Genomic DNA, 25,494 nt, shown 5'->3' on the forward strand with positions numbered 1-25,494 from the left:
GCTTAGAACGTTTTGACCAGCCCTCGTATATTTAGATGCTAGTGTGGTGTGTAAACCGGTCCGTGTACTGCGGACGGTGACAGCATGTTATAAAAACATGTGGAATGTTCCCGTACCGCTGGACTGGTGAGGGCACTGTGTATATAGACTAATAGGTTTCCAGTGGCTAGTTGGACTGTATATATAGTTGGAAAAGAGCGTGTTTACGCATCTCTCACACTATGTTATCACATCAAGACCAGCTTTCGTGTGTGGATCAATCATCTCCTCTAATTCTCCCTGCGTAGGCCCATCCCGGAAGCTTGACCACCGTCGCCGCTGGGTGAATATAATATCATCTCTGACTTTTGAAATCACCACTGTATTTTTGTAACTGATACTGAACATTCATACAACATAATATAGTATACACCTGGTTGCATACAGTGTTTACCCTGTAGGATGGAACCCTTTGTCAAGTCTATAAGAATGGGCTGAAAGTTTTTACAAGATATTTAGAACACCCTCCACTCACAAACTACGACACCATATACAACAAAGGCTGCCTTTTGTTTCTTAATGTTTATTGATGAAGAAAGAACTATTTGCAGAATAGCTTCTCTTGAGTTTACAAAGTCGAGTCTTGAACCAGCAAGACAATAACTTCAGTATCAACAAGTCATACATCAAACAGATATATAAATAAGATCATGTGACCCTATTTGAAATGCACCTTCATGTATTACAATTACAGCATCCCTACATTTGCACCACGCGTCAACTGTGCATGTACAGCTGTTCATCAGTAGATGTCGGACCAAGGTTGACAGCAATCATGGCATCAGACATAACCTACAGTGTTTAAGGTCATGAGATCATTGTCGATTCTGTCAACGTTGATCCAACAAGAAAACCCTTTGGTGGTAAATAGTGATATGATTTCAAAACTGCTTTGGTTGTATAACAGTAATAACTTGTAATAATAACATAGAAGAATTCTGATTGAGTGGAATTCTGCGACACTGGCACCATACCTATGTCGATATGGCTATATAACATTCAAAATACCCAAACGTCGGACACAATTCCCTATATTCATCGTTCTTTAATCGAAACCGAAATACTGCAGTCTAAAGGTCAGTAGTTACATTTCGTCACATCTTCGATAATATCAGAAGACTACATATATATTTCCATTCTGTTTGCGGAACTAACAAGCACCCCAAACCCACAGTATACCTATATGTATACTAAATGTATACGCGGTTCCAAAGGTGGGTGCCCACTCACCCTGCATATTGAAACATATTTATCGTGGTAGCGTACACAAAACATATAACAAAATCAATTGTGACTTGTTTTAAACAACAAATAGTTATGTAATTGAATTTGTTTTGATTTAAAGTACACGCCTCCCCTTACACCCACCCCTACCCTCCTCCCTCCCACCCAAAGCTATATCCGCGATTGAGTCGACCAAGGATACTGGAAAAAATCGAAGACACATCTTTCTACCAAATCTTCATGAATGGACATACTGGGTGGAACCATTTATCTAAAGCAGAGCGATTTATGATCAGGTTCAAAGCATCTGAAACCTATTCACTTAGCTAACATCGCAATTACAAACCTCAATAATAATTGATTTTGTTTGTCTAAAGCCAGCCCACCTTATCGGCCCTTAGTCGCAGTGAAAGGTCGTATATCGATATTCAGTAAGATAGCTTCGAAAGTAGCCTTCACAAAGATGTCTTTTGTCATGACAACCTAATGTCTGCAGTAGCTTCGTGAATACACCCCTTCAGCCACTTTCACGCTTTTCTCGTGGGCCCCCTAAGTCGTGCACTTTGAACTCGAGGACTCCTGTTGATATGCCAGCATGTGGTACTTTATAATTCAGTGTAAACATATTTTTAAATAACAATGAAATGTAACAGTACCGTGCAGGCAGCGGAAAATAGCGTTTCACTTTAGGGAGGTACTAGGAATACCGAGGATAGTATTTCCCTGCGATAACCTCTAAACCAGCCATGTACTGAGCTGTTTGAAGCGGCCTTCATCTTCAATGATAAAGTAATGATTAAGTCCTATTTAATAGACTGACTCTGATAACCCATGTCCTAATTTATCCGCCTATACATATACATATCATTACTACTCAACGGTTTCGTCTATTTATGTCATCTGAACTACTTATACATTTACAACCATTACTGCTATCACCAGATTATACGCCCTTAAAACAAAACAAACAGAATCTAATACTACTACCGTTGCTGTTGCTGCCGCTACTACTACTACTACTACTACTGCTGCTGCTGCTACTACTACTACTATCACACAATAACATGCCCTTAAACTACAACACAAACAGAATCTAGTACTAAACCACTGCTACTGCTAATGCTTTCACACAATAATACGTTCTTGAAGTATAAACCCGCAACGGAATCCTACACCCATCATAAAGCAGCAGACAGTGACGATGGCACCGGTAGATAACCTGAGTTATCCTTGGTGACTTGTCTCCGCCCACTGATTTCATCAGCAGTAGGCAGACGTACACCGCCCTGTCCAGATTCTAGATCGTACTAAAGTACAGATGTGTAGAAGCTAAAATGTGAAACTCTACACTAGCTAAACCCGCCTTTCTAACGAGCAGTTATTAATACGTGGATGGATTTGATTAACTAATTAGATCAAATAAGCTTCATACTACGTAACTAACATATACCAGCAATAAACTATCCGACATTTAAGAATGCAAACTGTAATCAACCAACAGGACCTAGTTGTTAACAGTATGTTGTTTGCAGTAGTTGTTCAGCCAGTGCTCAAGCTCCTGTAGACTGTAAAACATCGGCCCAGAGCCACCTGCATACTCTATGACTCCATCCGAAATAACATACAGACGCTCTGGCATGGCGGAGTATTTCTTGTTAGCATTGTCCGACATGTCATCAATCACAATGGGACAAGTAACTTGTTCCACCTTCAAGAAATTAGTTCTTGTTGCTCTGTCCTCCAGCTTAGTAGATGTTTGAACGTTGTATTTGTTCCCGCGGAAATACCACCCATCTACTGGATGAGCCTCTTCTATGTAAACCACTAGGAAGTCCACGCAGTGACTAAATTTGTCAACCATTTCGTTGAACTTGCCCAGCTTGGCTATAAACGGAGGTCAGCTACAGCTTCCAAAGTTGAGAACCAGAGGGCGCCCCTTCTTCATGAAGTCGAGCAGACGGTGTTTAGTTTTGCCGTCTGCTGACCAGACAACTGCGTCGGGCGGTCTCTTATCCTGTTCACTTTCTTTAAAAAATTCAAGTTGCAAGAGGTAGGGAATCAGTCTCCAGTGTTGCCATGACAACATAGTCATGAGAACCTCTTCTCCAGAAACTGTTGTTCCTTCCATTATTTTATCACCGAGACTTATTAACTTTCTTTTAAGAGGTTGACATACCATAGAGATATGGAGCACAGCAAACTTAAGGAACGTCCAAGCGAAAAGAGAAAACAGCAGCTTCACTTTACCAAGGATCCATACGGCTTCCTCTGCCATAATTCCACTTCTGTCCACCACCTGCAGTAACATGAATAATTTGCAGGTATAACAATTATAAAAGAATCATTGATGAAAATGTTCCAAGACACAAGGCAGTCCGTGAAAGACTTTTTTCATAATTATGCTTTTCAAATGTTGGTTGTTTTTAGGGACGAAAACTGATACTTCACGGTTATGCAACTACCAAATTGAGTGTTACACAAATAATGGGGAAAAAACAAGTCATCACTTATACTTTGATGGAACAAAACTTAAGATCTGACTACTTAAATTATCGTGTTGTGTCATCTGCACACAAATAGTTGACCCAAACTGGCATACGACACACACTGGTATTAAGTTCCTGAAGCAGCAGGTGAGAGGTGGCTGCTGGCGCCTTCTGTTTCCTACCAAACATCTACACTTGTCACTATATTGCTACAGTATCACCCAGCCCCTGAAGATCCGGGGTAGAATAGCTCCCCAGCAACCCACGTTTGTCGTAAAAGGCGACTATGCTTGTCGTAAGAGCCGACTAACGGGATCGAGTGGTCAGGCTCGCTGACTTGATTGATTCATGACATCGATACCAATTGCGTAGATGATTGCTCATGATGACAATCATTTGTCTGGTCCAGACTCGATTGTTTACAGACCGCCGTCAAATAGCTTGAATATTACTGAATGCGGCGTTAAACAACAAACAAACAAAGCCTCATCTGTGCTGTTAGTGGACAACTAACATCAAGTTCAAAATATGAACACCACAGAAAATACTCACACGCGCTTAAGTCCGGAGTTTCTCTCTCTCGGGTTCAAGATGAGGTTAAACACTATTGTATACGCTCTCACATGCGTTGGGGGTATTATATGAAGGCGTGTGCACCAATCGGACACTCTGATCTCACGCTACATCTAGAGTCCACGGATTTCCCACAAGACACTTTGACCAAGGGCAAAGTTTCACGGGTGATATGTCGACCCAGTGACACGCATTTTTCAACAGTCATGACCAATACACTGTTTAATTAAATGTCATTTCAGACACATAGCATATGCCATTAACATAGTGTCTATCTAGACTATTACTGCGTGTAAATGACAGCAAATACATACATGTCACTTTCAGTTAGACTAGGGCAAGAACTGTCAAGTTGAGATAAGTGCGATTCATACTTTATGGATTTTCTTCTTTGCCTCTTTGTTTGACATGCGACATTGCCAGAATGTGTAAATGATTTGTTATGGGCAGTTTTGTCTTTTGAATTCCGACAAATCAAAGAAAATGAACATTAACAGATGCGAGTCCAGTATACATGATGATTATTATCAGTTATCCAGTAAGTGTAACAACTATCAGTTGACGAGTTGTCAGTTGATAACATGAAGTACAAAGAGTCATTGTCCCACTGTTTTGATCTTCATGGTCTCAGTTGGTCACATATATTGAGAAATGTCTAGGTTTAATCACGAACAGTTGTTATCTGAATTTACGTGAGTGCGGTTTATTCCAGGCCACAGTGCACAGTACACAGACACAAATATATTTTAGTTGCTTGTGTACAAAAGCAGTGAGTCATTTTTACAAATCTGTATTTATTGATCGAATGCAGACATATCACCGCATTATTCAAATATCCTAATTATTAAAAAGAATTCTTCTTCTTATTATTATTTATTTATTTGGATGGAGATGGGGTGGGGTGGGGTGGTTCCCTCCCATAACGTAGACCTCCAAAATGCAGACCTCCCCAAAAGCAGTTAAAATTAGCTCACTAATTAATTGGGTCATGCTGGTCACACCTAATTAATGAATGGACTGGTCCACTCCCCTGCTATGAGGGATTATCAATATGTTGAGACAATGAGCAATAGTGGACAACAACAACATTGTCTTTAAAAAAAACCTCCTTTCTTTAATCTGCTCCCGGTACATCACAAATCTTATTCAAACATTACCTTTAAACAAGTTTCGGGGTTTGTGTAAGAATATACCAAATGTTCTCAATAACTAATACTTCCTTCTCTTGTGTAGGGTATAACATATAAATATATTTGAACATGAGCTTCAACCTTGTCCAATTAAGCTATGGCCGGACTTACCACTGCCAAAAAAAAAATCCATCTATACAAGCTTATATATGCTTTGGAATGATGATATTTCCAAAGCATTTACAAGATTGGAATGATGATATATACAAAAATATACATTGCCATAACACTAACAGTATTAATTTATGATTTCTGCATCATTGCATTAGTTCTTATAGTATACACCAGCAGATATTTGCTGATTTCAAAGAAATCTAATATTGGAAGAGTTCATTCCTAGCATGGGTATGTTGTTTTCATTGTGTAGGCATTATTCCACACTGCTATATTTTTTTGTAGGCAATAGTAACTGTAGGCAAAAGTGGACGTAGGCATTAGTGGCTGGAACCCAGGTGGCCGGGTGCGCGGAAGTTATTCCCGATTTTTTAAAAGTACTGATTTAACTCCGAAATTTTTATGCATCCGCCATCTTTGTTTATTTGACTTTTGCCACTGTTACATTTGTTGGTATGAATATTGTCCAAACGGTACGAAATTGCTTAAAATGCAATCAAATGTTTAAAACATTTCTGGGTGGCTCAGCCTAATATCGTTAGCAAAGTCAACAAACTACGACCGTAAATGTAATGTACAACAGGCGCAAGAAAATTAAAAAAATTCTTACAAATACAAATGAATATGAATACTTATACCTGTACCTTTTAGAACAAGAAATTGACACATTGACGTATTCAGATTAAATTGATATTTTCTTTACTTATGTAAATGCAAATGATAAAAAAATATTCAACAGTGAGATACTCTGGCTATTGCGCAAAGAATCCAGTCGCAATGAAAGTGAACAGCATGCCGATGTTATACAAAGCAATCATATAATATATCGCAACTGATAGTTCTTAACAATCAGGCCATCAACATAATGACGGTATCAGTGGGCACATCGTGGTATTTGAAGATAAAAAATGATAACACATGTCAGCAATCTAGGAAGTCATACACGGCATCTTGACAATGAACAAAAAGAAGAGCGAAACCAGCGCAGTTGCAATTTGGAGCAGCACCGCCACCCAGGAAGGTTGTCTACAGAGAGAAAGAACATCGCCTTGTCCGAGTCAAGGTACAGCTTCATTGCCGTGAAAAGACACCCCTTCAGTACCTGGATGCAGTTGGTCCACTGATGATAAACAAGTGAAAATGACTGATAATCATAAATGACAATGAAATAACATTTGAATAAAAAATTGTGAAATCTACCCAGCTTTCTTTCTTGTTACATGGGTGATACCATTTTACTTAATCAAGGGTACAGGGTACTAATTACTGATGCAACCAGCTATGCGTTTGGCAGGTCTACGTTTTGGCAGGTCTGCGTTTTGGCAGGTCTGCGTTTTGGCAGGTCTACGTTTTGGCAGGTCTACGTTTTGGGAAGATACCGGTGGGGTGTGAAGGGGTAGAATTATAAACCTGTTATATTCCAATAATTAAAACATCACAACAATGACACTGGGATAAAGTCGGTTAATAAACATTCAGATTGCAAATTCTAATATATTCAGTCCACTGAATTGGTTGTTATGAAGATAGCCAATTGACATTATATTTATCCTACACATACCTTCAACAACAACTATACTTCCTCTTTGATGCAAGGCGGGTTATTGCGCGCCATTGACGACTCGAATTTAGTCGTCTGCTTTAAACAGGGGAGGCTACTCCAGCCACTCAGTGGCTCTTCGTCATCAAATGAGTAAAACAAATTTTGCCGGGAGTGTTGTTAGACCGCTGTGTATTGTGTCATAGGACGGAGGAAACAATAAACCCTTTGAAAATGAAATCAGTTCGAGTGACATAAAGATTAGGTGTAGAACCCTTGAACTGTTTACTGAGTCCAAATTTACTACCCGGGTACCCACCCACCCTATTACCCGACCCTACCCGGGTACCCACTGTAGGTTTCAAGAGATGCAAAATGTCCGATTGGAATCTTTTTTTACCACAGCACTTGCAAAACTTATTTAGATACATGTATTAAACGATCTGGTCTTGCATACACTGAAGTTAACTTAAGTTACATCTTTATTCAACCATATGAAAAGTCGGAAGGAATGGGTGCATAGTCAGAAAGAAATGCGAACATTAGTGACTTGTAGTGTAACCATAGAGTTCTAGATGATTTTTCTCATTAAACTATATATCACATGACTAACCACGGGTCCGGGTAGTTCTGTGGGTACCCGTCCCAGCCCAATGTAGGTGTATATACCGTGAAGAGAATTACAGGGCGGAACAGGTCTCCAGCACCCTGAAGGAGTCAATGTGACGTTGATTTTCTACCCGCCACTGAGAAATGAACCGGTTCTGTTTTCAAAGCTGAAAATGAACCAAAACACTTGAATAATGAACCTTATCATTGAAAAATGAACCGGCTCATTTTTCAACGACCTTCGGGGTCTTAATTTAACGCTGAATATTGAACCTAAAATAAAACAAACTGAAATCTTATTATGACCTGCATCAAACTTACACACTAACATGTAGTCGTCTTACAATTCTTCGCTGAAAGAAATATCCATAATTAATCATTACCTGTCGGACAAGCGGGCAGTGGAAATTAGCAATGAAACGCATCTACTTGTAAATTCTGTATCTACATATATAATTACCACAGGAACTCGATGATAGCGTGTATAACATAATATGTTCGTATAGAATAAAAATCACACCCCTCTATATACATAGAGACTCTACGTACATAGAGGGGTGTGATTTTTTTCTATACGAATATATTATGTTATACACGCTATCATCGAGTTCCTGTGATAATTACATAGCTTGCTTCCTGCGTCAGCTACAACAGAATTCATGACACCACTTGGATCTGCTAAAAATTAAAGATACAGTTTTGATAGATAACTGATGCTGAAGGCGTATGGGACCAGCTGTGCTGGTTGCACTGGTCATCATGGACTAGCATGATGTGTCGCCATACAAACATGGTCTGTCTAGGCACTTTCGAAATAAAGTATACCTTTAAAGAATATCTACAATTTCGTTTTAATAACAGTTCCAGTAGCATCTTTGAGTTTTAGCCCTAAACGATGAAAGGTCTGTTGTCATGCTAGTATTTTAAAACAGAAATTTGAGATACGCCTACGGGGCTGATATCATTTTAGCCCCATGTTTGTATTGTATTTAATATACATTTCTTTAGATTGTACAGATGGGAGTCTCACTGCTTTCTATTGAAATCCAACTATGAAGGTTGTGGAATTATATTAAATGAGTGTATTTTCAGCTCGAATAAATATTAATTTGTCACCGATCTTACTTTGTTCATAATGTGCAACGTTGTTGCCATCATTACATTTGCAAGATCGCTATTTCCAAGAAATGAGGTGTGTGGCTTGAATCGGTCAATCACTGGCCTGTTTCGACGCGGCAGACACATGGTGTAACTAGAATGCAACACCACGAGTAAGGGACCGACACACTGACATGGTAAAATTACACAATAGAACCTCATTTGCCTTATTTGTTTTATTGTACATTAATTTTACAACAACAAATATTCCAAATTTAACAAATTATTATTTTTTTCTCAATTTATGTAAGCCTATCTTTGTTCATGTTCTGTTAAAATAAATTTTCGTTTGCATATTTTCTGTGAAGATTTTGTAATTGTTCAACTGGCAAATTTCGCACGTGTGGGACATCAAAGAAACTCTGTCGGTAGTTATAAAGGTCTGTCCGTCAGTCACACTTTCATTTCTGGAAGAGAACTTGAAAACCGTTAAATATATTTTAACCAAACTTGGTACACGGACCAGTTAAGTGCAGGAGTAAGGCCTTTTGCTATTATGTATATCTGATGTTTTGGTGTTTTTTTTCAGTTTCCATGGAAACGTGACTCATTTTGGTTGTAAGCGTTATTTAGAACAGAACTATGTGTTTTCAGTTAAACTGTACATGTATATCAGTCAATTTGTAGAAAGGTGTTGTTTACTATCAAGGATTTCTGAAACATACACATATCAAGATCAGAACTCAAACATCATTTGGTATTTGTCAAAAAACATTTTGACACATGCCGACCTAAATTCCCAAGCAGAAATTGAAATTGGTTTATAACACTTGCAAGCCCCAACATCCCAAATCTTTGACATTACAGTGGAAAAGCGTTGACAGCATCTGCCATTTATGTACATATGAACATTCAAAAGCTCTCAATTTATAAATTCCATACCTTTCAATTCAGCTTGCCCAGCATTACGCATGCATACCGAATTCTCTAACAAACTAAGTTGCATTGGTTTTCAATATATGTATTTGGTTGCTAGCGAAAGCTGCAGGCCGGGGTATGTAAGCTTTGTTAACTTTTCCCTTGTTCATAAAATCATCTTTACAGTCACAATGGTATGGCGTCATAACTTTTGAATGTTTCGAAGTCACAATTATAAAACTAGCGTCACAATGATAATACTAGCGTCACAATTATAATATATTATAATACTAGCGTCACAATTATAATACTAGCGTCACAATGCAGGCTGCTCAGGTGGAATCCAAATATGGTCTGGGGTGTACAACTTTATGATGGTTCCATATTGCCGAAAATAGAAAACATTGATGGAAAATCACTTATCACCATTTTATTAATCTTGAATGGAACAAATTTAATGTTATGTACTTTGTTTCATTCTGTTTGTGGACAAAACCATTCACCCCTTTTCATTACTCTCGTCGAAGGCAGTGACCGCATCATGCAACGATGTCTACATTGAGAGAGTTCCTTATAAAATCGTTTATAAATTCGTCATTGTATTTTGGAGATAAACGTACTTTGATATCAGTTTACAGAAAGGTTATCGTCTTTTAATACCTTCAACGTTTTCATATAAAACCTCACGCTGATGCGTTTTGTTTGAAATAATAATTTAGTACGTTTATCTCCTAACAGTTGCATATGGGCGGCCAGTGTTGGAGCAGCATGTGCTGAAATTTGATACTGTGGGTACAATCGCCTTGTTTCACAGACCAGCCTGAGTGTTAAGACAACCTTATCGTCATGTCAATGAAATAGACTTATGATAACTGTAGCCCATGTTGACATGCCACAAGTTCGCCTGACAAGTATATAATGTTCCTATATGCCGAGAACTGTAAATAAAAAATTATCTTAAACAGAATGAAATAGTGTAAAAATATAGACCGTATTTGTAGCTAGATACCAAAAATCCAAAAACTCAACACCCAGAAAGTCACTATGACCATATTTTGATACTGTCAGATGGATATTCTCAAGATGCAACAAATACATGTTGTATAATAAACTAATAGGCAAAAGACAGTATACGTCTGACTTTTGTGATGAAGCTGAAAAGTGAAGGAAGTTTTCATGATTTTGATTTCGTCTAACTAATCATCAGACATTTCTGCAACAGTTTGCCCACAAAACCCCATGTCGAATGAGGTGAACGGGCTTTTTTTTACACGATCTGAACTGGATACAATCGGACTGCAGACTGGCTAAGAACGAGATAGACGTATTGAGAACTGCTTATGAACCAACAAGCATCGTATTTTATGCCAAACTACGCGTTCTACCGTGATCACAGCCCGTTCTAGTATTTTGTTTAGAACAGGGTAGAACGGGACAGAACTACTTTGGTGTGATGGTTTTTTAGCATTATACTGCTGGCAGCTTGTCTGCCTGGCCACGCGATTGTTTACCAGCCAACGCTACGTCGGAAAACAACATGAACTCATTCACTGGTTAAAGTAAGTGAACATTTCTGGCTTATGCAGCTGTGGTACTGTCAAGTTAACTGCCGGAACTTGACAGAATGAGCATCGTTCCAGGTCCTCGGGCGTCCAGGGTCATGTCGTTGGTTGGTTTGTTGTTTAACGCCGCACTCAGCAATATTCCAGCTATATGACAGCGGTCTGTAAATAATCTGGACCAGACAATCCAGTGGTTAATATCATGAGCATCGATCTACGCCATTGGGATCGATGACATGCATCAACCAAGTGAGCGAGTCTGACCACCCGATGCCGCTAGTCGCCTTTTACGACAAGCATAGTCACCTTTTACGGCAAGCATGGGTTGCTGAAGACCTATTCTACCCCGGAATCTTCACGGGTCCCAGGGTCATGTAAACCCTACTACGTTCGTCCCTACCGCCTGGAAGCTTCACGCCCATGTGTTTCAAAGCGAGCCAACCAAATGGCAGCCTGTCAAATGTGAGGTAGGATACCATTCCGATCAATCGGTAGTAGCTCAAGCCGCAGCACTTTTCCAAACAAGTCCTCCCAAAATATCCCATTGTCGCCAATTAATGCCACAAGTGTTCACGATGCACGCGTAAACTTACGGTGACTATTTCCACAACGCTGATTATGACGACGGCCATGATGTGATTCTGACGAGGGCGGATTAGACATTTGAATAGTTTACGGAGTATCGTGCATGACTTAGATATAAGCAGGTTGTAACGGTTGTCCCCACAATCAGTGCTTCCCAGTTATAACTGACCCCTAGTGCTGTAAGAGGCGATTTAATGGATCGGGTGGCCAGGCTCGGTGACTTGATTGATTTTTATCAACGTGACCCCGACGGCTGCGACCGTTGCTCATAATATCAACCACTGCATTGTCTGGCCCCAGCTCGATTATTTACAGGCCGCTGTCATAAATTATAGCTGAACGCCTTGCTGACATCGGCGTTAAACAACAAACATACACACGCAATTATACAAGGGCCGATGACAAGACGTTACTGACGTGTTACGACACCCATAGCTTATATAGCTGAAGTAATAAGACGAGCAAGCCATATGTATAAGCAACACCTCGAAGTAAGTTATTCTAAGTTTCATTATATTACAGACCCGTGAAGATCCAGGTTAGTATAGGTCTTCAGCAACTCACGCTTGCCGTAACAGGCGACTATATTTGTCGTAAGAGGCGACTAACGGGATCGGGTGGTCAGGCTCGCTGACTTGGTTGATGCCTCTCATCGTATCCAAATTGCGTACATCGATGCTCATGATATCAATCACTGGATTGTTTGGTCCAGACTCGAATATTTACAGACCGCCGTCATACAGCTGTAACAGGCACACTGCTGCAACGTCTGGTTGTGGTTTACGTCGGCGTAGCCGTCTATCCAATTTAAAGCCGGGGATCTGGAGGACCAGGGGAGAACATCAACGTTGTTGTAGACAGGCTCTTGTGATCCGTGCTGTATGCGGTCGGGCGTTGTCCTGCTGGAAAACACCTTTGCCGTTGGCTGCAATTGGGAGGATCCGTAGTAGGAGAATTTCGTTGATGTATCGTTGAGCCGTAAGATTGCCCTGGATATGGACCAAACCCACGATGAGAGATAGCCGCCCACATCATAACGCTACCCCCCACCTAACCTGTCCACTACCTGCACACAGTTTCCGGCGTAACGTTCTCCCCGACGTATGTGCTCTTCCATCCCCTCGACGAAGGAGAAATCTTGATTCGTCGCTGAACCAGACATCTCTCCATCGCAGTTGAGGCCATACCCTGTGTTGACGACACAAATGCAGTCGTTGTTGACGATGTTGCCGACTCAATATGACGCGTAGAACAGGACGTTTTGCTCGTAGACCGGCTGCTCTTAAAACGGCGCATTCCGGGTATTTGGGATGCGGCAGAGGTGGCTGTGATCGTCCTTTCACGTGGGTGGCGCAGTCGGATGTAGCGATTTTGGGCGTGGGTGGTTACTCTTAGTCGTCCCGACCTTGGCCGATTACATGTTGACCCATGCTGTTGAAACCGATCCCATAGCCCTGTGATGGTGCTGGGCGCTACATTGAAAACCTTGGCTACAGCTGGTCGGGATTCCCCTCCCTGCAAGCGGCCTAGGACGTTGTTTCTTTGCACTTCTGTTAATCTTGGCATGTTGTTGAACTGTCACTGTTCGATTGTCGCAGATGCCAGGCAATCAAAATCCCTGCACTTTAATACCGTTCATACAAGCCCCTTTTGTTAAAGCACTGGGTGTGTTCCGAATCGTACGTGTTTCCTGCCTAATGGTTTGCATGTTCTTGTTGTAATTATTTTGATCCGGTAAATATGTCACTGACACTATAACACATTAAACCTCTTCATTTTGCACTTATTGGTCCGCTAATTTTGCTTTTATAGCCCAAACTATCCGTTTTGCGTTTCTTTCTTTGAAGCGTATTTCTAAAAACTGCAATCATTACAAAAACAGTCATAAGTCTGAAAATGGGACTTTGCAGAAAATTGGTCCAAATGTTTGATGGCATGTACCTCTGTAATAAAAATGAACTGAAACTTATGAATTGTGTTTTGTGGTCCTGAGATACTATAGTATTAAAATCAAATAAGAAGTCAAAATGTGAATTTTCACCCATAAGATCCCTTATCTCATGGTTATACATATTTGGTATCATCGGAAATCCCTTGAAATTCAAAATAAGAAGGGGGCACGGTTTGCCCAGTCCTCTAAAGGCGCCGCGATTCATTGTACAGAGATGTGTGCCTTGGGCACGCTAGAAACCTGTGATTGTGGGTTCGAATCCCGGTTCGCCCCGATTGTGTTTCTAGGTTTGTCAGCACCATACCCGTGCTCATGGGTTTCACCGAAGTGGTAAACGTCCGAGACCTGCATCACTTCGGGCTTTCCGCCCACATTAAGCTGACACGCCGTGATATAACTGGAATAATGTTAAAATCGTCGTTAAACCCAACTCACGCACTCACTCAAAATAAGAATTTATACGAATATGAATGTGAATAAAAAAGTGTGTTTTCAGTGGTATGAAAGCATTGAGGATGAACGTCATGTATTGCTGGATTGCCCTACGAAGATGATTTGCGTGAAAGTGTATACGAAAAGGTCAGTTTTAGCTATCCCAACTTCCTAGAGTTATGTGAGGCTGATAAACTTATATTACGTTTTAAATATTGTGTATATTCTACAGCCAAAACCTGCTTTTATATTCTCCAACGAAGAAAAACTATTTTCTATGGCTGGTGATCTGTATTATACATTATATACTGTTTCAATAATGCTATATATGCCGTGATGTATATTAAGTCTCTCGTAACCTTAAACGAGTAACTCGTCTCACTTGCATGTACTGATGTATGTACCTATGTAAATATTTTTGTGTGAGGTGAGACTCAAATAAACAATCTGTCTGTCTTCCTGCAATTCGTTTGTCATGTATTGTTTGTATGATAATTAATGCCGCACTCAGCAATGTTCCAACTATATCTCGACGGCCCGTAAATAAGCTGACACGCCGCGATATAACTGGAATACTGTTAAAAGAGGCGTGTTAAACCCAACTCACTCACTCACTCACTGTCAGCCATGTGGTGTCTTCCCATCAGTCCTGCATGCAGATGTGCCACTTGTCGAGAGGTTAAAACAATAACATATATGTTTGATTACACAGCTACTTCCCTAATTGTTTAACATTAATCGGTGATTGAGTTGGGTTTAACGTCGCTTTTGACAGTATTACAGTTATATCGCCGCGTGTCAGCTTAATGTGGGAGGAAAGACCGAAGTGATACAGGTCTCTGACGTTTACCACTTCGGTGAAACCCACGAGCACGGGTATGGTGCTGACAAACCTAGCGATATAACTGGAATACTGTTAAAAGCAGTGTTAAACCCAACTCACTCACTCACGTAAAATCAGCCGCAATAAATACAAGATACATTATCATACCTCCATGTCTGAATGGTTTGGTTGGTTTGTTGTTTAACGCCGCACTCAGCAATATTCCAGCTATATGACGGCCGTCTGTAAATAATCGAGTCTGGACCAGGCAATCCAGTGATTGATATCATGAGCATCGATCCACGCAATTTGGATAGAATGACATGCATCAACCAAGTCAGCGAGCCTGGCCACCCGATCCTGTTAGTCGCCTTTTACGACAAGCATAGTCGCCTTCACGGCAAGCATGAGTTGCTGAAGACCTATTCTACCCCGGATCTTTACGGATCCCATGTCAGAATGATGACATCTGATTGGTCCACGGAATCTTGATCAAATACTGTGTCACCCGCCTTGGTGGGTAATAAATTTCTCAGGGGGGAATACATCTTTTATACCCCGCCACGAGCACTACAGGCTGCATGTGCATTTCTGAGAGACAGAATAAATCCTTCAAAGCAAAAAGCCGCACGCTTTTTCCGAGCCAATGGATGTGACGTGACATAGCGCAAGCTTACCTCAGCTCAATCGAACTGCTGTTTTCTATCAATTTGGAATTTATTTGAATTATTTTACAATGTCATATTTAAACATGTCGGTAAGATAAATTCGTTGTAGTAGGATCACTCGGGGTACATGGGGTTTTATGGCCCGGCTCATGATATAAAACCTCACGCGGGACGCTCAAAACCCCATGTACCCCTCGTGATCCTGCTACAACATATAGTATCTCAGTGGATAATAAGTCACTGGATTTTGTTGATAAAAGTCCAGTTATTCGCTCGGTCAAAACATTCAGCCTTGAACAGCGAAATTCGAAATATTGCAGCGGTAGGCAATTGCGACGCAAATATTTCGAATCAGACTTCATGGGTTATTGTATTTAAGGGTTCGTAAGCGCGACTCTCCGGTCTGTGTATCATCTTGGCAACCTTTCAGTCTGTTCGGTTCACATTTAAGTCCACCCTCGATTAACTAGTGAATCACATCTCCCTTCAATTATGATAAATGCCATTCATCAGAAAAGCTTCGTTTTGAAGGTGGTGTCATGTTTCTTATTATTAATTTATTACAGAATTTCGCTCTTGGGTGTAATTTGAAAGGACAAAGAGGTGAGGTGAGATGGGACTTCACCCTGCGTTCAATATTATTGGACTTATACAGCGACGTGCGTGCGTGCCTGTGTGCGTGTGTGTGCTTGTACTGGTCCGGACTAATGCCGGGGGTTTTGTGCTAACCAACTGAGATACCACGGACACCATGGACACCCCATTCAGACGCAGTCTACTGACTCCGAGCCGACAGTCCTTGCTTTTGACCCTTAATGCCGAAAGGCAGGTACCACAAGCATGACAAGTACCATCTGTTAATGTCTTTTGGTATGACGCGGCCGGGGATTGAATCACTAACCTTCCGTCCACGGAGGTCCTGATACTACGGCAATTCTTATGTCCCCCTTTCACTACGACCAGGAATATCCCGAATCACCCCGAATCGGAAACTTTCGAAATTCGTGATGATTCGGCCAAGAATGCAAACTTTCGTGGCTAATCGGGTTGAAAAATATGAAGAATGCCAGGAATGGGTTAAGAAACATGTATGAATTACAAGATTCATGTACGGATCATGCACGAATTGTAAGAATCACCTACGACTAAGTTAAGAATATGCCGAATGTTGTTCTTACTTAATTCTTACATGATTCGCAGTTGACTCGAGACATTCGTAGCTGTTTCGGGATGTTTTCAGGTTGAGGACACGAGTTTTTGGGAGCCACGAAACGCTAAGAATAGCCAAGAATGCAAAAGAATAGATTACGAAGCTGTTACGGAACATAAGAATTAATTACGAATGGATTACGATACAGCCACGAAATTGCAATTCGGGGACCCTTCCACGAACGTTTTTGACAAACAAAAACTTTCTCGCCGATTCGACGAACTCCCGCGAACTGTACGAATGTTTGGGAATCAAATAAGATTCATTTAAGAACTTCAAGAAAATTCCTATTCTGGGTGATTCGGGATATTCGTGGTCGTAGTGAAATAGGGGCATTGAGTCGTGTAATTCGAATCGGATTCAAAACGAAGCAATGGTTGCGACAGAGTCCAGGGAATGTATCGTCATGGAATGACCTTTAAGTTTAGATTTTTACGATGGTCGACCACGTGTTGGGCGTGCACAAGATGAACGTTTGGGAATTGTCATTAAGGTTATTATGATATCAGAATTGTCAACATTTTCACTAATAATCTTTACTGTCAACTCTGAACTGTTTTTTAATCACTTCAAGGCATTGTAACTATTCTCAACCTCAAAAAAATGTGTATTGGTTTAAAACATTTTGACTTTGAAAATGTCTATTCGGGTACTTGTAAATACCCGTGGTCGTTTAATATTTTTAGTGATAATGTGTTTAGGAATAAAAAATAGTAGCATCCACCCCAAGAGTTGAACGTTTATAACAACATTTTCCTAAATGGCAAAGCAGTTGTCTTGCCCAGTGAGCCAGAATAACGGCGATGACACCTTAACACAAATGATTGAGAGCATAGGTTTCTGAGATTTTGAATTTTTATATCAATTTCATGTTCAACATTACGTTGATGATACTGGACGAAACTGGAGCAGACGATCGTTTCCACCTTGTGATGCCAGATGACAGCTCTCCAGACATCACACGTGACCCCGATATTTCCGGTCACATGGTCATACGCGGTGCTGTCAACTGACACCAGAATACGTGCTGAAGTCACACCTGAAATCTCTACAGGTTCAAAGTGTTGAAACCCACATAACCGAATTAGCATGCCATTGTTTAAACTGCAGCCTCATTTCTAAACTGAGATAGGCTGGAGTGTGTTTGACGCCGCAGTTCCCAATGTTCCAGTTATATCACGTTGGCCTGAAAACAGGGGAACCTGGGTCTGGCGAACCACAGTATGGCGGACTCCACGATATACGCGGATCTAGAGAGGACAGATGCAGGTAGACTAACATAAGAGTCCCTGTTATAAACTTATGAATAACGTTAAAATGAAATCATTATACAAGGGACCTACAATTATTAAAGAAACCCCAAGTCTCTTAATTTCAGAATTGAATGTAGGGACTATATGGGATGCATATTTCAACTAGCGCCCTCTGTAGGCGCTAAGCCAGTCGTCCACGAGTTTGGTATTGTATTTTCTCGGGCCCCTTCCTCCAGCGAACACCACAACGCCATCTAGGACAATATACAGCCTCTCTGGGTGGCAAACATACTTCCTGCAAGCTTCATCTGTTATGTCATCCAGAATGAGAGGGCATCTCAAATTCTCGTCACTTAACAACATGGCTGCCTCTACTCGGTCGTCCATACTTTGGGCGGTTTCTATTTGATACTTATTACCCCTAAAGTGCCATCCGTCTGTTGGATGAGCTTCCTTAATGTATATCAGAAGAAAGTCAGCGATATGTCCATAGTTTTGAACAATGTCGTTGAACTTGGCCAGCTTGGCCATAAAGGGAGGTCAGCTACAGCTTCCAAAGTTGAGAACCAGAGGGCGCCCCTTCTTCATGAAGTCGAGCAGACGGTGTTTAGTTTTGCCGTCTGCTGACCAGACAACTGCATCTGGCGCTTTACCATTCTCTTCTGGGTACAAAACTACGTCTAGAAACCATTCCTGTAGAATCAGTTTCCAGTTTTTCGGCATGAGGAACGTCTCATACAGGTCCGCTCCACTCACTGAGGAACCTTCAAGGTTTTTTTCTGCACCCCTAATGAACTGTCTTTTGACCGGCGGACATATTTTTCCGATGTTAACCACAATAACTGCCGTCACAAACCTGAACAGTACAGCCACGGTTGCCCAGATCGTCTTCAGAATCCGAGATGCCATTTTGTTCCTTTAAAAAAGAAAAATATTCATTTTGTTCAATAGAATGAGGAATCAGATGCCCTTAGCTCACCTTACCGAGGACCTATTTGAGCGGGTGTTGTAGACATGTCTGGGACCACGAAGTCGATGAAGTTTATCTTGGAAAGAAATCATTGGAACTGCATGGAGTATATGAAAGTGAAACTTTTGAATTACTGAAAATGTGGGCTCTTATGTGAAATGTGTAGAAATGTTCTGACACGTTCCCCAACGACAAAACACGTACATGTATTGTTGTTGTTTGTTAATTGATGCCGCACCAGAAAATATCCAAGCTATATGACATTTGGACCAGACAAGCCAGTGATAGATAATATGAGCAAGATCGGGGCACGATGACGGGCAATAAAGCAAGTCACCGAGCTTGAGCACCCGATACATTAAGTCGCCCCCTTTAAATAGACCAGCATAGGTAGTTTTGGACCTACCACGGGGGCACGTACCTATTGAATCTTAATTTACCGAAGTTTAACATCTCAGAAACTGACGCTGAACAATGATGTCATCAAATGGTTCCGAGCCAACTTTCACATCAACCATTTTCCAAGATCACTTATTCGCGTATCATTGTGTAAGTAATGTCCGCATGTCCGTGGTTGAGTTGTAAAATACATATTTTACTATGAAACTAAATCTCCAAACGAAGCTCCTTTCAGAGGAGTCATGGTAGACGATATTGTTGAAAGGGTGGTAAACCCAAATCACCTCATCAATCCACCCTAGTGGGTGATAAAGCAGAATTATTTTCAGAACAAGGGAAAAGTTAGCAACGCTCTTATACCCCGGCCTGCAGCTTTCGCTAGCAACCAAATACATCTATTGAAAACAAATAAAACTTAGTTTGTTACAGAATTCGGTATGAATGCGGTAATGATGGGCAAACTGAATTAAAGGTATGAAATTTATAAATCGATCGACACCTAAACTTTTCAAACTCCCCCCCTCTCTCTCTCTCTCTCTCTCTCTCTCTCTCTCTCTCTCTCTCTCTCTCTCTCTCTCTCTCTCTCTTTCTCTCTCTGCACACTTTCCTCACTGTGCGTAGAACTGTTCTTCACAGCAGAGAAGACACCGAGCCCCCAGAGCGGGATGAACTCCGGACCTCTTGGTCCACGGGCAGAAGCGGTATCACGCCCCAAGTAGCAAAGAAGAATGAGTGCAGGAAGTATAAGCAGCGTTAAATTATGGATATTTTTCAGCGCTGAATTGTAAGACAACTACATGTAACTGTTGAAGTTTGTTGGGTCATGATTAGATTTCACAGTTTTCATTTTAGGTTCATCATTCAGCGTTGAATTAAGACCCCGAAGGCACTATAAGCGTTGGAAAATCAGCCGGGTTATTTTTCACTGATAAGTGTCATTATTCAACTGTTTGGGTTCATTTTTCAACGTTGAAAACGGAACCGGTTTATTTCTCAAAGGTGGGAAGAAATTCAACGTTACACCGGACAGATCCCCGCGGTCAGCTAGTTCTACATTGAGAAGCCAGCCGGGTGTACATGTCGTCTGTTTTGCTGAGTCATGTTTAGACTCTGTTCCCCTTTCCCTATCACTATATCACAGTGAGTCAACAATTATCATCCGTCACAAAAGTTATACTCATTGAGTTATCGGATACCGCTGTGGTTAAAGATACCAAATAATATTTTAATATACGATCATATGATTTGATCATTTCAATTGGCGACTACAGACGGGATCTAAATATGTCACGATTGCGTGAACAATATCACAATGGCTGATTTCTGATATTTCTGTGAAAGAGTCGGGTCAATACTTAGTATATATCGTCGACTGTTACCTACCGACCGAAGTAGGTAAGACTTGCGCCTGTATCCCCCCTTAGAATATATATGATTAAAAGGATTAAGAGGCATTGCATACATACATAACTTTTGGAGGGGATCATATGCACCTACTGACCTATTATATATGTCCTATAGACCGAGTGCCCTGTCATCAACCAGCCAGCTCATAGAGTTTATAAATAATCGTTTCATGAGCGTTAGTCTGTCCTCTAGCAACGCAATAAACTGGACTGTTTCTGTGTGAGATGGACACATACCTTAGGTACCTCAATCTGTAAAAAAGTTCCCGGCCTACTCGGAGTTCAAGTCAGTGACCAGCCGACCTGTAATGTATTTCAGAGGGTATGTGCTAGACGTTGCGTTTCGGTGCAACTTCTGCACTGTCCGAAAACCGTTAGGTAATGCAGGTGTGTGATTATGGTGACAACACTTGCTGTGATCAACTTGTTTACTCAATGCTTCTCAAATATATAGTATCATCTGTTATATATTTTCATATGTTTCTATAAGTATATTTGATTGAATACATGTAAGTCATATTTGAATTACTAAGAAATCCAATAGAAATCATGTCATGTTAATTGGAGCCCCTGCATTCGCCTAACACTCTCGTAATATATTTAGTTTCGTATGACTCATTGTGTTACATGTGCAGCTTTGTATGACCTAAAAACAAGCACTGACACGTTCACTATAATTATATGTGTAGCTTCGTATGACCCCTGAACAAAACTAACACTAGCCCGTCACTATAATTATATGTGTAACTTCGTATGTCCCCAGAACAAAACAAACACTAGCCCGTCACTATTATTATATTTGTAGCTTCGTATGATCCCAGAACAAAAAACACACTGGCCTGACAATATGGTAATGTGTGTAGCTTCGTTTGACTACAGAACAAAACAAACACTGGCCTGACAATATGGTCATATGTGTAACTTCGTATGTCCCCAGAACAAAACCTGTAGTGTTTAGGATAAACGTGCCGCCAGAACTACGCTGGTGTGTCACCTCAGCTGTATTTTATGGATCTTTACAATATTTGGAGGAGTATTTGTGAAATATGCTGCTTACAGATGTTGCCTCAACTGTTATATACCAGGTGTATAATAGAGACACCATACAATGTGTACAATACAGGTGATAGTGATCTCCATACTCGAAACCCATTCATCTGCCGTGGAGTAGAACGTCGCCAACATGCTATCTCACATGCTTGACGAAAGACGCCCCTCTCCGGGGCAGAATACGTGTCATGGTCGTTTCATGGTGACCCATATTCGGGTCATGTTTGCCTGGTACAGACCCGCATATTTAAATACTGCAGGGATTCAGCTTGAATAGTACTGGTGCAGCATTACCCAATATGCATTCACTCATACATTCCACCAACGTGCTGTCAAACAAATAAATACTGACTTCTTATTATCCATCTGCTATACATGGCATTAGCATTCAGACCAATTTCTTTGTAGGGGCCCAGACTTGTTCATCTCAGGCCGGATTTGGCAACAGATAACGTCAGTGTGTACGTGCGTGTTACGTCGACCTGTGCTTCACATTCTTTTCACAACTCTACCTGAGGGAATATGTGGTACTCCACTGCGCAGGTCACGGGTAGAGGTGGCGTTTGAAGAGAGAATGGTCCACATTGAACACATGTAATCTAGCTTTAGCCTGTGTAATTAGTACCGTGTGTGAATCTGAGACATTGTCTCTGTGTAATTAGTAGGGTGTGTGAAAATGAGACATTGTCTCTGTGTAATTAGTACCGTGTGTGAATCTGAGACATTGTCTCTGTGTAATTAGTAGGGTGTGTGAAAATGAGACATTGTCTCTGTGTAATTAGTACCGTGTGTGAAACTGAGACATTGTCTGTGTAAATAGTACCGTGTGTGAAACTGAGACATTGTCCCTGTGTAATTAGTACCGTGTGTGAAACTGAGACATTGTCCCTGTGTAATTAGTACCGTGTGCTATACTGAGACATTGTCTCTGTGTAATTAGTAGCGTTTGCTAAACTGAGACATTGTCTCTGTGTAATTAGTAACGTGTGTGAACCTGAGACATTGTCTCTGTGTAATTAGTACTGTGTGTGAAACTGAGACATTATCTGTGTAATTAGTACCGTGTGTGAAAGTGGGACATTCTCTCTGTGTAATTAGTACCGTGTGTGAAACTGAGACATTGTCTGTGTAATTAGTAGCGTGTGTGAAACTGAGATATTGTCTCTGTGCAATTAGTACCGTGTGCTAATCTGAGACATTGTCTGTGTAATGAGTACCGTGTTTGAAACTGAGACATTGTCTGTGTAATGAGTACCGTGTGTGAAACTGAGACATTGTCTGTGTAATAAGTACCGTGTGTGAAAGTGGGACATTGTCTCTGTGTAATTAGTACCGTGTGTGAAACTGATATATTATCTCTGTGTGATAAGTACCGTGTGCTATACTGAGACACTGTCTCTGTGTAATTTGTACCGTGTGCTATACTGAGACATTGTCTCTGTGTAATTAGTACCGTGTGTGAAACTGAGATATTGTCTCTGTGTAATTAATACCGTGTGTGAAACTGTGACATTGTCTCTGTATAATTTGTACCGTGTGCTATACTGAGACATTGTCTCTGTGTAATTAGTACTGTGCGTGAAACTGAGACACTGTCTCTGTGTAATTCGTACCGTGTGTAAACTGAGACATTTGTAATTTGTACATTTTTTTTAACTGAATGTGATACTTATCTAAATATTGATACACTTATTACTGCATTGGCGTGAGCTACACATAATGCATTGGCGCTTTCCGGCCTTTGTAGACACCACCTACTGACCTATTATATATCTCCTATATGCCGACCTGACCTGAATAAAAACCACCGTTTGGTGATCAACCAGACCAATCTTATAGTTTTTAAATAATCGTTTCATGAACGTTGGGGTAGAATAGGTCTTCAGCATAAAAGGAGACTATGCTTGTCGTAAGAGGCGACTAACAAAAGTGTGTGGTCAGACTCGCTGACTTGTTTGATACATGTCATCGTATCCCAATTGCATGGATCGATGCTCATGATGTAAATTACTGGATTGTCTGGTCCAGACTCTATTATTTTTAGACCGCCGTCATAAAGCTGGAATATGCTGGGTGCGGCGTTAAACAACAAACAAACAATCAAATCATGAACGTGAGTCTGTCCTCTAACAACGTAATAAACTGCACTGTTTCTGTGCGAGATGGACACATACCTCGACAGTTCCCGGCCAACTCGGAGTAAGTGATTGGCCGACCAGTAAGTTGTTGAGTGGGTATGTACTTGACGTTGCGTTTCGGTTCGACTTCCGCACTGTCCGAAAACCGTAAAGTAATGCAGGAAAGTGATTATGTTGTCAAGACTCACTTTGATCAACTTGTTTACTCAGACCTTTGACAATCAATGCTTCTCAATATACCGTGATACGATATCTGTTATTTATTTTCATGTGTAAGAAATATCTGCCAAAAGCAGAGTCAATTGTATGATTCCGACTATATCATGAGCATGTGTTAATGAATCACTATCAAACAGTCATGATACCAGATGTATCCTGTTCCACCAGTGGCACCCGTCACAAACACGTGCAAAGGCAAGCCAATTGTTCGCCTTAACAAGCACGGGAACGTATTGTACAAGTCAAAATAGGGAATTGCATCGGAAATCATTTCAGTCACCTACGCGTCAAATGTCCTCCACATGTCTACCATAAAACCTTGAATGTTGTAACCTCGATCAATCACACTTCTGAGCAAGAGTCCAATGACGCTCATTCTGATCTTCCACGAAAGAGCATGCTCGATTGTACCTAAGGCATTGTGAAATGTTGATAACAAGGACTGGAGCTGCTGGAATATTGCTTGACACGAAGGGATATTGACTACTGGAAAGTCGAAGTCATTTGCATAAAGAAACAGATCGGCAAGAAGGAGAGCACCATTGGTGTCGATGGGGACGCCTACATCTTGCCTAAGTGTCTTACCCCAAAGTATTAAAATAGATGTTATATGTAAAGCTACATATGACGCCAGAACAAAACCAGCACTGCCCTGTCACCATGGTCATGTGTGTAGCTACGTATGACGCCAGAACAAAACAAGCACTGCCCTGTCACTATGGTTATGTGTAGCTACATATGACGCCAGAACAAAACCAGCACTGTCCTGTCACTATGGTTATGTGTAGCTACATATGACGCCAGAACAAAACCAGCACTGCCCTGTCACTATGGTTATGTGTAGCTACATATGACGCCAGAACAAAACAAGCACTGTCCTGTCACTATGGTTATGTGTAGCTACATATGACGCCAGAACAAAACCAGCACTGCCCTGTCACTATGGTTATGTGTAGCTACATATGACGCCAGAACAAAACAAGCACTGCCCTGTCACTATGGTTATGTGTTGCTACATATGACGCCAGAACAAAACA

At 40.9% G+C, this 25,494-nt stretch overlaps 1 pseudogene; it reads right to left on the reverse strand.

Annotated features, from left to right (window-relative positions):
* Positions 1 to 1,429: 1,429 nt before the first annotated feature.
* On the reverse strand, positions 1,430 to 24,368 carry LOC124135716 (annotated as a pseudogene).
* Between the last annotated feature and the right edge of the window lie 1,126 nt (positions 24,369 to 25,494).

This window comes from Haliotis rufescens, unplaced genomic scaffold (assembly GCF_023055435.1).
Source record: "Haliotis rufescens isolate VD_foot unplaced genomic scaffold, xgHalRufe1.0.p SCAF_1, whole genome shotgun sequence".
Classification (NCBI taxonomy): Eukaryota; Metazoa; Mollusca; class Gastropoda; order Lepetellida; family Haliotidae; genus Haliotis; species Haliotis rufescens.